This window comes from Bombyx mandarina, chromosome 16 (assembly GCF_030267445.1).
Source record: "Bombyx mandarina strain Sakado chromosome 16, ASM3026744v2".
NCBI classification, from domain to species: Eukaryota; Metazoa; Arthropoda; class Insecta; order Lepidoptera; family Bombycidae; genus Bombyx; species Bombyx mandarina.
Window position 1 is genome coordinate 6,042,048 of NC_143222.1, and position 14,151 is coordinate 6,056,198.

Below are 14,151 nucleotides of genomic sequence, written 5' to 3' on the forward strand. Positions count from 1 at the left end.
TTGTTAGTCAGTAGAAATCACGTTCACTGATTCCTTTATATGAGGTAAGATTGGATAATAAAACCTGTCGGTTTTTTTTGGAATGGAGGATTACTGGCGACCCAGCAGCCTTTCCAGGTTCACCAGGATAAGTGGGCGAGCAAAGGCTCAGCTACGAGGGAAGGAATTTGCTAACAGCAGAAACCTGTCGGAATAAGATCTAAGGAATAAAATGCCAATTTAAAATGCTTTGAATCGCTATGAATCGCAAAAGAAAGATAGATCATGTCCTCAAAAAGGCTCGTCTACTGTCGTCAGTGCTCCATCATTCATTATAGGAAACACTGCAGTGCAAATAGAAGCACAATTACACATACATACCAAACTAATAAAACCATGTTAAAAAGTCAGCGAAGTGTGTATACTCCGAGTTCGCCAAATATAGCGTACTTCCTCGGCTAATGTTTGAAGCCAAAAAATACCAGATTTCACAACCACCAGACATACATGGTATAGAAAGAACAATAAAAAATAGAGAATAACAGTAAAAGGTAGTTTTTTTTTATTACTTAGATGGGTGGACAGGGTGGGAGTTCACAGCCCACCTGATGTTAAGTGGTTACCGGAGCCCATAGACATTAACAACGTAAATGCCGCCACCCACCTTGAGACATGAAGTTCTAAGGTCTTATTTTTAACAGTACAACGGCTGCCTCGCCTTTCAAACCGAAACGCATTGCTTCACAGCAGAAATAGGTGGTAGCTACCCGGGCGAACTCACAAGAGGTCTTACCACCAGTAATTACGCAAATTATAATTTTACGGGTTTTGATTTTTATTACACGATGTTATTCCTTCACCGTGGAAGTCAATCGTGGACCATTTGCTAAGTACGTATTTCATTCGAAAAATTAGTACCCACCTGCCAGCGGGATTCGAACATCCGTGCATCGCTACATACGATTGCACTGGACGTCTAAGTCTTTAGGTCACGACGACTTTAAGTATTCCATAAAGTACTAAACTAAAGCAAGCAGAATACTATAATCATTTAATGACTCAGTGGTGGTGCAGTAGTTGGCGATCCTGACTGTTGCGCCGAGGATCATTGGTTCGATTCCCAGATCGGGCAAATATTCGTGTTATGAGCATGTTTGTTTGCTCTTTCTCTGGGTGTATTTTTTCTATATCTGTATATACTTATACATACATAAGTATTAATGTCAATAGTCAATAGTCAAAATTTTTTATTCAAAATAAATGAAACTCAGCGGGCATGTCTTTTTTTTTAATACCTATTACATATTTTTTTAATATTAGATTTTTTTTAAATATTCATTTACACGAGGTATTTTAACGTAATAATTATTGCAATATTGAAAAGCCCGGAGCGAGCAACTCAGTCTAATGTCAGTCTCTGGTATACAGGGAATTATAATTTGGGTTCGGATGACCGTGCGTGATATGTTCCCAGTTACTTATTATTATATTTATTAAACTAAGCAAGTCGTGGTTTTCTGGTGGTAGGACCTCTTGTGAGTCCGTGCGGGTAGGTACCACCACCCTGCCTATTTCTGCCGTGAAGCAGTAATGCGTTTCGGTTTGAAGGGTGGGGCAGCCGTTGTAACTATACATGAGACCTTATAACTTATATCTCAAGGTGGGTGGCGCATTTACGTTGTGGATGTCTATGGGCTCCAGTAACCACTTAAGACCAGGTGGGCTGTGAGCTCGTCCACCCATGTAAGCAATAAAAAAAAAAAAAACGATTCTTTTGCTGATCGTCAGCTGTAGTATATTTCATAGTTAGCGTGAATAATGAATGAAAAAATAACTTAGTACTAGAGGTCCCGCAGTAGTCGAAATTCGACTATAATTAATTGGAATTGTAAGTTTGTACACTATTATGATTGTATTTTATACTTTTATAATCACTAATTTCGCCAAGACTACACTATAAAAAATATTAACAAAGACAAACGATATTTAATCTATTCTCAATTTGACAACAGACGTCAAGAACAAAAGTTTGACAATAAATAATATGCATGCGTGTGTGCGTCAAATACATGGTATGTAGTGTGTGTAATGTTTTCTTTATTGATTTAAAGTACCTTTTACGCATTATTAAAAAAAAATATTATCATTGTGCACTTCTTCTCTATATTCTCTATAAGTGTGGAAAATTTCATACTCCCCCGTCCGCGCAATTTTCGTAAAAAGGGACACAAAGTTTTTGCTTCACGTATTAATATATAGATATACAATAGTAACAATAGTAATTTTATCAAAAACGATTTCCTTTAAGTAACGATTTTCATTACTAAGTATTTTTTTTAAAATTAATAATAATAAATTACTAAGAATTTTCCACTCCCTCCCATCCACACATTTATTCCAAACATTAAACGTTTTCCCCGCACAGACATTTTATTAAACAATTTATTCCATTTGGAAAACAAATTTTATAACAATTGTTATTAGCAATCGCTTTTAAATACTTTGCTGGTAGGTTTTGTAAGGCGGTTTTGTTTATCCGAAATCTTTACTGGTGGTAGGACCTCTTGTGAGTCCGCGCGGGTAGGTACCACTGCCCTGTCTATTTCTGCCGTGAAGCAGTAATGCGTTACGGTTTGAAGAGTGGGGCAGCCGTTGTAACAATACTGAGACCTTAGAACTTATATATCAAGGTGGGTGGCGAATTTACGTTGTAGATGTCTATGGGCTCCAGTAACCACTTAACATCAGGTGGGCTGAGAGCTCGTCCATCCATGTAAGCAATAAAAAAAAACTACGGATCGGAACCGCGTCCTACTGAGAACTCAAGGATTTCAGTAGGACCAATTAGAATAAACAGTTTGATTGATTTGATAATGATCTGAATTTAAATACGTCACTTTGCTACAAAAAAATAAACGGGAATTAGTTCAATTACAAACATACGGTGTTTTTATGATACATTTTTTTTAGCTTGCATATACCGTAAGTCCTTTTCATCAATACCGTCTTTACCATAAGGGCACACGGGGCCCGTGCCCAGGGCCCCCATTCTCAGGGGGCCCCGAAGGACCGATAATTTCTCTCACACATTTATTCTCAAAACATTTTTGTTGGGCACATTACACTTTTTTCACAAATCAGTAATCTTATCAGAAGGTATTTACAAGGCATATACTACGACATTATATCGATGACTGCGCCTATTTCAACTGTACTAATTTTTCTGGAAGTTTTTAATTGTTTTGTTTCCTTTTGTTATTTCTGTGTTCGTGGTACATCTGCCGACAAACTGTCTTCCTGGAAGTGTTTGATTGTTTTGTTTCTTTTTGTTATTTCCGTTTTGTTGTGTTTTTTTTTCTTTGTCCTGTAGTAATCGTGCCGCATCGCCACCTGTGTTCAATAGAACCGCTCAGGTCCGAGAAGTTGGGGCCTCGCCGCAAGGCGAGTGTTTTCAAGACCCGGGGCCGCCCCACCTGGGCACTCAGCGATCATGGACGCTGTATTCGCGGAATTCCTCCGACTTCGCCACCCACAGCTCGCCTCAGAGTTTCTGGCCTTCAAGGCCGATCACACCGCGAGCCCTCTCGTGGACTCCGCCGAGCTCGCTGCTCCTGCGTCGCCTGTACCTGCGTGCAAAGCTTCTGCATCGAGCACCGCAGCCTCCGTCGTGCCTGCCGTTCCCGCGTCGCCTATACTGGCGAGTAAAACTGCTGCGTCGTCCGCCGTGGTCACCGTTCCAGCAGCGCGATCATCCGCGGCCTCCGTCGCACCCTCCAAAACACCTACTCGTAGGTCACCTGCGCCCGCCTCCTCGTCCTCCGACTCTGACTCGGAGATGGAGGTCGACCTCGCCCCCGCCTCATCGACGGATGGATTCACCCTGGTGCAAAAGGGTAAGAAGCGTGCCGCGAAGTCTCGAGCTCCCGCGGCCGCTAAAATTAGCAAAGCCGCGAACGCGTCGCGCCCCCGCCCTCAGACTCCCGTTGCGCCTCCAGCCCGTGCCACTCCGTCGCCGCGTCCGGTGGCACAAAATAAAACCTAGACCCCTCCCCCGGTAATCCTTCAAGAGAAGGCAGCTTGGGAACGAGTTTCCCTGGCCCTTAAGGCCAAAAATATCAATTTCACGAATGCCCGTAACCTCGCGAACGGCATTCAAATTAAGGTTCGAACACCCGACGACCATAGGGCCCTCTCTTCTTACCTCCGTAAGGAGCGTATAAGTTTCCACACGTATACGCTCCAGGAGGAGCGCGAACTCCGTGCCGTTATACGTGGCATCCCTAAAGAGTTGGATGCCGAGCTCGTTAAGGCCTACCGGTTAACTCCGTACACCGCATGCATACAGGCCGCGGAAGGGAGCCATATAATATGGTTCTCGTCGCCCTCCAGCCTACCCCCGAGGGTAAGCAAATATTCAACATCCGAACGGTCTGTAGCCTTTCCGGAATCGCAGTCGAAACCCCACACAAGAAAGGCACACCTAGCCAGTGCCATAACTGCCAATTATACGGGCATTCTTCCCGTAACTGTCACGCGCGCCCCCGATGCGTCAAGTGCTTAGGCGATCACGCCACGGCCCTATGCACTCGCGATCAAAAAACCGCGACGGAACCGCCTAGCTGCGTCCTGTGTCGAACACAGGGTCACCCCGCGAATTACCGCGGATGCCCCCGAGCCCCTAAAATAAATCGACGCGTCGCCCGCCAAAACCGTCTCCGAGCTTCCGGCCCAGACATCAAAGCCTCGGCACCCTCTGTGTCGCAGGCTAAGCCAGCGTTCGTTCCGGCGCCGGTGCCCAGTGTCTCGGCCTGGGCGAAACCGCTGCCGTACACGAACACGGCTACAACTCCCTCCTCCGCAATTCGTCCCGCCCCCGCGACTCGTCCCTCTCCCGCGACTTGCCCTCCGACCGCGTCCGACAATCTCGCTTTAGCGATCGACTTCTTTCAGTCGATCAACTTTGAGCGCGTTAACGCTTTGGGCGACGCCATTGGCGCTGCCTCCACTGCACAACACTTTATCGCCGTTGAGCAAGAATACGCCGACGTATACGCGTCATTAAATACGTACGTCCTCCCCTCACTTCGCCGGTAATCAATGGCGTATATAAGTAGAATAAAGCCCCTATCCGTAACGATAGGATTTTTTAATGCTTACGGTCTCGCAAATCAACGTGATCAGGTTTCTGACTTTTTGCGTGACCATCAAATTGATATCTTTTTAGTGCAGGAGACCCTACTTAAGCCCGCGCGCCGTGACCCTAAAATCGCGAACTATAACATGGTCAGGAACGACAGGCTCTCTGCTCGTGGTGGTGGTACCGTCATTTACTATAGAAGAGCCCTGCATTGCGTTCCGCTCGATCCTCCCGCGCTCGCTAATATCGAAGCATCAGTGTGCCGAATCTCACTGACGGGACACGCGCCGATCGTTATCGCGTCCGTTTATCTTCCACCGGATAAGATCGTTCTAAGCAGTGATATCGAGGCGCTGCTCGGCATGGGGAGCTCTGTCATTCTGGCGGGCGACCTAAATTGTAAACACATCAGGTGGAACTCACACACTACAACCCCGAATGGCAGGCGGCTTGACGCGTTAGTCGATGATCTCGCCTTCGATATCGTCGCTCCGCTAACCCCGACTCACTACCCGCTAAATATCGCGCATCGCCCGGATATACTCGACATAGCGTTATTAAAAAACGTAACTCTGCGCTTACACTCGATCGAAGTAGTTTCAGAGTTAGATTCAGACCACCGTCCCGTCGTTATGAAGCTCGGTCGCGCTCCCGATTCCGTTCCCGTCACGAGGACTGTGGTGGATTGGCACACGCTGGGCATCAGCCTGGCTGAATCTGATCCACCATCGCTCCCGTTTAGCCCGGACTCTACCCCGTCTCCTCAGGATACCGCTGAAGCCATAGACATCTTAACGTCACACATCACCTCGACATTAGATAGGTCATCGAAACAAGTTGTAGCGGAGGACTTCCTTCACCGCTTCAAATTGTCCGACGATATTAGGGAACTCCTTAGAGCTAAGAAAGCCTCGATACGCGCCTACGACAGGTATCCTACCGCGGAAAATCGAATTCGAATGCGTGCCCTACAACGCGACGTAAAGTCTCGCATCGCCGAAGTCCGAGATGCCAGATGGTCTGATTTCTTAGAAAGACTCGCGCCCTCTCAAAGGTCTTACTACCGCTTAGCTCGTACTCTCAAATCGGATACGGTAGTAACTATGCCCCCCCTCGTAGGCCCCTCAGGCCGACTCGCGGCGTTCGATGATGATGAAAAAGCAGAGCTGCTGGCCGATACATTGCAAACCCAGTGCACGCCCAGCACTCAATCCGTGGACCCTGTTCATGTAGAATTTGTAGACAGTGAGGTAGAACGCAGAGTCTCCTTGCCACCCTCGGACGCGTTACCACCCGTCACCCCGATGGAAGTTAAAGACTTGATCAAAGACCTACGTCCTCGCAAGGCTCCCGGTTCCGACGGTATATCCAACCGCGTTATTAAACTTCTACCCGTCCAACTCATCGTGATGTTGGCATCTATTTTCAATGCCGCTATGGCGAACTGTATCTTTCCCGCGGCGTGGAAAGAAGCGGACGTTATCGGCATACATAAACCCGGTAAACCAAAAAATCATCCGACGAGCTACCGCCCGATTAGCCTCCTCATGTCTCTAGGCAAACTGTATGAGCGTCTGCTCTACAAACGCCTCAGAGACTTCGTCTCATCCAAGGGCATTCTCATCGATGAACAATTCGGATTCCGTACAAATCACTCATGCGTTCAACAGGTGCACCGCCTCACGGAGCACATTCTTGTGGGGCTTAATCGACCAAAACCGTTATACACGGGAGCTCTCTTCTTCGACGTCGCAAAAGCGTTCGACAAAGTCTGGCACAACGGTTTGATTTTCAAACTATTCAACATGGGCGTGCCGGATAGTCTCGTGCTCATCATACGGGACTTCTTGTCGAACCGCTCTTTTCGATATCGAGTCGAGGGAACCCGCTCCTCCCCACGACCTCTCACAGCTGGAGTCCCGCAAGGCTCTGTCCTCTCACCCCTCCTATTTAGCTTATTCGTTAACGATATTCCCCGGTCGCCGCCGACCCATTTAGCTTTATTCGCCGACGACACGACTGTTTACTATTCCAGTAGAAACAAGTCCCTAATCGCGAAGAAGCTTCAGAGCGCAGCCCTAACCCTAGGACAGTGGTTCCGAAAATGGCGCATAGACATCAACCCAGCGAAAAGTACTGCGGTGCTATTTCAGAGGGGAAGCTCCACACGGATTTCCTCCCGTATTAGGAGGAGGAATCTCACACCCCCGATTACTCTCTTTAGTCAATCCATACCCTGGGCCAGGAAGGTCAAGTACCTGGGCGTTACCCTGGATGCATCGATGACATTCCGCCCGCATATAAAATCAGTCCGTGACCGTGCCGCGTTTATTCTCGGTAGACTCTACCCCATGATCTGTAAGCGGAGTAAAATGTCCCTTCGGAACAAGGTGACACTTTACAAAACTTGCATAAGGCCCGTCATGACTTACGCGAGTGTGGTGTTCGCTCACGCGGCCCGCACACACATAGACACCCTTCAATCTCTACAATCCCGCTTTTGCAGGTTAGCCGTCGGAGCTCCGTGGTTCGTGAGGAACGTTGACCTACACGACGACCTGGGTCTCGAATCTATCCAGAAATACATGAAGTCAGCGTCGGAACGGTACTTCGATAAGGCTATGCGTCATGATAATCGCCTTATCGTAGCCGCCGCTGACTACTCCCCGAATCCTGATCATGCAGGAGCCAGTCACCGTCGACGCCCTAGACACGTCCTTACGGATCCCTCAGATCCAATAACGTTTGCACTAGACGCCTTCAGCTCTAGGAGCAGGCTTAGGGACCTCGGTAACCGTACTCGTCGAACTCGACAAAGAGTTCGCCGTGCAACATAACCCATGAATCAGCTCGCTGAGTTTCTCGCCGGATCTTCTCAGCGGGTCGCGATTCCGATCCGGTAGTAGATTCATTCGCGAAGCAGCTACTCTTGAGTTGTTAGGTCTCCTTCGGAGGCGCTCGGGTAGCTGTTAGCAAATCCCACCCCTCCTGGCTGAGCCTTTGCTCGCCCACCTGTCCTGGTGAAACTGGAAAGGCCTCCGGGCCACCAGTAATCCTTCAATCATAAAAAAAAAAAAAAACTGTACTAATTAATAATATTTCCGAACGCATCCTACCTAATTTACTAAGTACAGCATCTAGCGATCACGATAACGGTTTTCGTTATCGTAATCGTAACCAAAAAACCAGCAGCATTCTAATATCGTTAATGACACATTATATCATACTATATTTGATTACCTGTAATAAATGGTCATACTCAGTAAAAAAAATGTTATTTATAATTCGGTTTTTTTTTACTTTCCAAAAGGGCCTCAAATTCTTGTGTGCCCAAGGGCCCCAGCCTGTTTTAAGACGTCCCTGCTTTTCATTATTCATTTTGCAAACAGACGAGGAGTGTCCAATTCAAATTTGAATTTACGAAACGTGAAAGTTAAGATATTATTTTGTTAATATACCCCACGGCTCCATAAAAAGTAACGGACAATAATACAGGCTTTTTGCATCAACCTCGTGATGAAAAAAGCGGATAACAGTGCATTCTTTTTTTGGGTCAAACATTCTACGAGTTTCTCGTCCCGAGAGGGCGCTTGTTTTGTATGATACTGCCGATTGAGGGCAGGCTTTGGAAATCCGGTCGGTCCCCCGGAACAACCGTGCACTACAGCGTTTTATAGTTAGGTATTCTCATCTTTGCGTTAACTAAATTCACATTTATAACACAAAGAATAAAGAACCGTGAAATCTATTATTGTTTAATAATAGGGAAGTTTATAACCCGGCACGTTTATATTTATATGTAATCTAATGATGATGACGATGAACGTAATAAGCACACAAATTAAATAGTTAGTAAAGTGTACTTTGTTTAATTCATTTTTAGCACGCTGTCATGCATTATGGTTAAGTAAAAAAATATGTTTTTTTTAGAATGGAAGTTTATATTTAGATCTGAAGTACGGTGTTTTTATGATACATTTTTTTTAGCTTGCATATACAGTAAGTCCTTTTCATCAATGCCGTCTTTACCATAAGGGCACACGGGGCCCGTGCCCAGGGCCCCCATTCTCAGGGGCCCCCGAAGGACCGATAATTTCTCGCACACATTTATTCTCAAAACATTTTTGTTGGGCACATTACACTTTTTTCACAAATCAGTAATCTTATCAGAAGGTATTTACAAGGCATATACTACGACATTATATCGATGACTGCGCCTATTTCAACTGTACTAATTAATAATATTTCCGAACGCATCCTACCTAATTTACTAAGTACACTAATAGTAACCAAAAAACCAGTAAACATAAAAACGTAATAAGCACACAAATTAAATAGTTAGTAAAGTGTACATACTTTGTTTAATACATTTTTAGCACGCTGTCATGCATTATGGTTAAGTAAAAAAATATGTTTTTTTTAGAATGGAAGTTTATATTTAGATCTGAAGTGCTGTTTTTCTCGTAACAATAATTCGGTTCATTTTCTACATTATAGTTAAACTGGCGTTGGATTTAGGACATCCTAATTTAAAAGAATTTGTTTTAAGTGAAATGTTTCTCATTTTTTGAACCGCTCAAACGAGTTTTGAAATTAATGTCAACGTCCCCTTAACATTTTAAAGTTTGAAATCCAATATGATTTCCATTTATGTCGCAAACCTCAATATTTAGTTATAAATATAGCAGAATATATAGAAACTACAATTAAGGCATTCTCGTATCAACCAAACGCTTATTCGTGAGTTTTGTGTTTTTATTTTTAACTTCAGTTAGATATATACTAACCTTTTAAAAATTTACACTAAGTGCCGCAATTGCCCTTTAATTTAAAAAAAATAATAACGATAACTAACAAACTTGTTTATTTTAATTTAGTTTATTTGTTGAAATAGGAAACCGTATTCAAAGTTGAAATGGCATTAAATCACTACACTAAACATAATGAAAAACAATATATGTTCAGTACCTAAATATCAGTATTCAGTTATCGGTGGGGAAATACCAAGGGCATTTTGAAAAATAGGACATCACCATTATGTCATCCTTTTGGTGTTTTTTCCTTGAATTAAAGGAAAATAAATGTAAAAAGTAATAATTTAGTAGTCGGCACTCCAGTTAGAACTTTCACAACATAATGTCTAGCGGACAGTTTCACGTTGCCTGTTCTGCATATATGTAAAAATAAAAAGGAAATGTTGTTCGTTCGTAATCGGATCATGTGAGAAGGTTCGGACCGAAGGTGGTCTTAAAATTTTAGCAAAATTATAAATGAGGTTTTTTAGGAAACGATATTTAAATGGACAAGCAACGTCGGTCGGGTCAACTAGTATCTTAATAAAACAAAATTGATTCTTAGAAAGCAAGTCGCACTTCAATTTGTGACGGTCCTGGAGGTTTTGATACATTGTTTAAAGCTGAGGCAGATTAAAAAGAGGACCGTGCAATTAAAGTACCTACCATAAGATTTAATGTACGCGATACAAAAAAAAAAGCCGAGAGATTTTAAATTAAATTATTTGGGTTTATCAAATGTGTGATCAAAACAGGTATCGAAAACAGCGAAGTTGGAATGTTATGGTAGTAGAATTATAATGAATACTTCAGAGTATTCTTTTAGGAAGAAAATTATTGTTATTTTAAAGTTTTGCTATTTTAAAACTTGTTATTTTCAGTTTTCATAGTGAAAATAAATGTGGAACGGAATTCATTCTTGAGGTTAAAGGGTTTTAAGTTGAAGTCGACGGTAACCAGCTTCCATCAGGTTTGGTCGTGTGCAACCAAACGAACAATAATGTACCTACATTAATTTTGTGATTATTCATTATGAATATTTATTTCAATAATCGTGAATGAGGATCAATGATCGGGATCTAGTAAGTTATTATGTTGTCATACGGGACATCTTTACTATCTATCTACTTTATCTATACAGCATTCCGCATATGTAGGATATGATAATTTTGTAGTAAATCTGACAATGCGGGTGCAAACTAGGTAAAAGTTGAGAATTGGGTCATTACATCGATCGCTTTACCAGTCTCGTGGTTATTTGTGATCATTTGTGGCATTGGGGACCCGAATAGAAATGAATAGGCATACTGGGTCGTACCAATGCGCAACACAGCACCACCTAGCCAAATTTTATAAACATAATATTCCAAGATGGTATTTGCATATGCCTGTTAAGTACTAAATAAAGCATAATGTGCTTAGAGTAATAGTAACTATCAGAACATTTGATGACCGGGCGTCTTACTTCTAAGATCACTGACGCTTTCTTTCATTTTCATTCTTCATTACGGTAGCTCATAATTTTGGTTAAGTAGTCGAAACAAGGCTTAACCTGTTTTTTCCAAGGTTTTCAAGAAAGTCCTGATCACGCATGAGCAAGTAACCGTCGTCGCCCTAGACAGGTCTTTACGGATCCATCAGATCCAATAACTCTTGCATTAGATACCTTCAGCTCTAACACTAGGAGCAGGCTTAGGGATTCCGGTAACCGTAGTCGTAGAACTCGGCAAAGGGTTCGTTCGACGTGCAACATAATAATAACATAATAACCCATGCATCAGCCTACTGAGTTTCTCGCCAGATCTTCTCAGCGGGTCACGATTCAGACTCGGTAGTAGATTCATTCGTGAAGCAGCTACTCTTGAGTTGTTAGGTCTTCTTCGAAGGCGTTCGGGTAGTTGTTAGCAAATCCCACCCCTTCTGCTGAGCCTTGCTCGCCCACCTGTCCTGGTGAAACTGGAAAGGCCTCCGGGACACCAGTAATACTTCAATCACAAAAAAAACAAGGTTTTTCACATATCCAAGCAATTCATTGGCATTGTGTTTGCTTTTCATGTTTGAACCAGAAATCGGTTCGGCACGATGTCACTACGGTTAAATAAGCCGCGCCAGTTTGACAACGACCGGAACATGTGCATTAGTAATGGCCACGTATTGTGATTTGTGATTGCACCGACGAAGCATTCGTGGCCTCTAATTGTTGCCTTCATGGGAATCTTTATTTCCCCGGTTACAGAGTTTCTGCGCTTAATAGATAAAAATATTTGATATCGGAGCTTGTCTGAATAAAAGTTGCCGATGATAATAATTCAAAATGTTCTTTTCTTCAATGTTGCAATAAAAAATGTAATGGCATATTTTACTTTAGACTAAGAGTACTAATAGGCAATCAGACATCAAAATCATTATAAAATATGGTTTTGGCTTGAGCAGGTAAATTACATTACACGTTCACAAAAGGAAAACTGTCGTGTTCATTTGCGTAAAGTATTAATTTGTGAATTTAAAAAAAAAAAAAATTATTGCTTTTTTAGGTGGACGAGCTCACAGCCCACCTGGTGCTAAGTGGTTATTGGAGCCCATAGACATCTACAACGTAAATGCGCCACCCACTTTGAGATATATGTTCTAAAGTCTCAGTATAGTTACAACGGCTGCACCACCCTTCTAACCGAAACGCATTACTGCTTCACGGCAGAAATAGGCAGGGCGGTGGTACCTAACCGTGCGGACTCAAGGGGCCCTACCACCAGTAATTACGCAAATTATAATTTTTGCGGGTTTTATTTTTATTACACGATGTTATTTCTTAACCGTGGAAGTGAATCGTGAACATTTTTTGAGTACGTATTTCATTAGAAAAATTGGTACCCGCCTGGGATTCGAACACCGGTGCATCGCTCAACAAGAATGCACCGGACTTCTTATCCTTTAGGCCACGACGACTTCATAATGGATGTTTTGTGACCCCAGATGGTTTGATTAGGCAAGGAACCATCGTGCCTATTTCTGTCGTGAAGCAACAATGTGTGCCGTTTTGAAGGATGTCATACTATAAAATTGAGATTTAATCCTCGTATTTGAATGAGGTGATGGGATTAACGTAGTAATGTCTCCGGTGACTTGTTATTGGTAGTGAATTGTTGTTAGATTACGAGGGCAGTGTGTTTCTACAACAACAACAAAAACTAAGGCTTACGCTATAGGCAATAGCTATAGGCAATAATAAATCCATGGAAATATAATATTTTTAACATAGTGTTCATGTTTATGGGGATCGCAATATCGCTGAAAAGTTAGGAGCTCCATTCGAATATTGTAGTAAGAACTCATCAAACATAAATTAAGTGTTTTCTAAGAGAGTTATCGCTAATAATGGACGATGACGATAAGTTGCTGACAAAGACGAAATATAGTAAGGTAAGTATGCCTACATTTTATCATTAGTTGGCATGTCAAAATCCTTTGCACGTTTAGTTCACGGCCGTGAGTTTTGTAAACAAAAGTAAACTAATCATATGATTTTAAGTCATAACAGAACAATTAACAAAAACTTGTATGCCTAAATGGAAATCACACCAATTCGGTACTGGTTATGTAAAAAAAAATATGGAAAAAATATTGCTACTTCCGTGTAGTAAAGTAGAGTTATTGATATGAAGATATAAAAAAAAGAGTGACCACAGTGACCAGGCTTTATTAAAAAATTACACGGTCATCATTACTTATGAAAATTTTTATTCTGCTTGCATGTGAGTGCTAAATATTTGCAGGAGTTATTTGTTAGGCCTTGATAGGAACAGCCAAAAACGAATCAGGTCTTCAAATTTGTATGTGTAGTAAACAGTGATTTTTATGTATACATGTACCTACCTATTAATGAAATCCTTCCATTTTGCGAGAATTTTTTTACAAAAATGTACTGTAATGATTGCGTTCAAAATAAAATCACTGTTGAGTTTTGACTTCGGTCATTTACCTGGACAAGAGTTTGACAAAAAATAATAACAAAAAGTACTATAATCATAGGATAAACAGAGAATAAGCTACCTATTCGTAAGTTGGTGGTAGGACCTCTTGTGAGTCCGCACGGGTAGGTACCACCACCCCGCCTATTTCTGACGTGAAGCAGTAATGCGTTTCGGTTTGAAGGGTGGGGCAGCCGTTGTAACTATACGTGGGTGGCGCATTTACGTTGTAGATGTTTATGGGCTCCAGTAACCACTTAACACCAGGTGGGCT

General features: G+C 42.6%; 1 protein-coding gene across 1 annotated transcript in view; it reads right to left on the reverse strand.

Annotated features, from left to right (window-relative positions):
• Positions 1-14,151, reverse strand: part of LOC114246752 (uncharacterized) — a 148,679-nt gene that overhangs the window by 67,350 nt on the left and 67,178 nt on the right. The gene's annotated exons all lie outside the window — the stretch shown is intronic.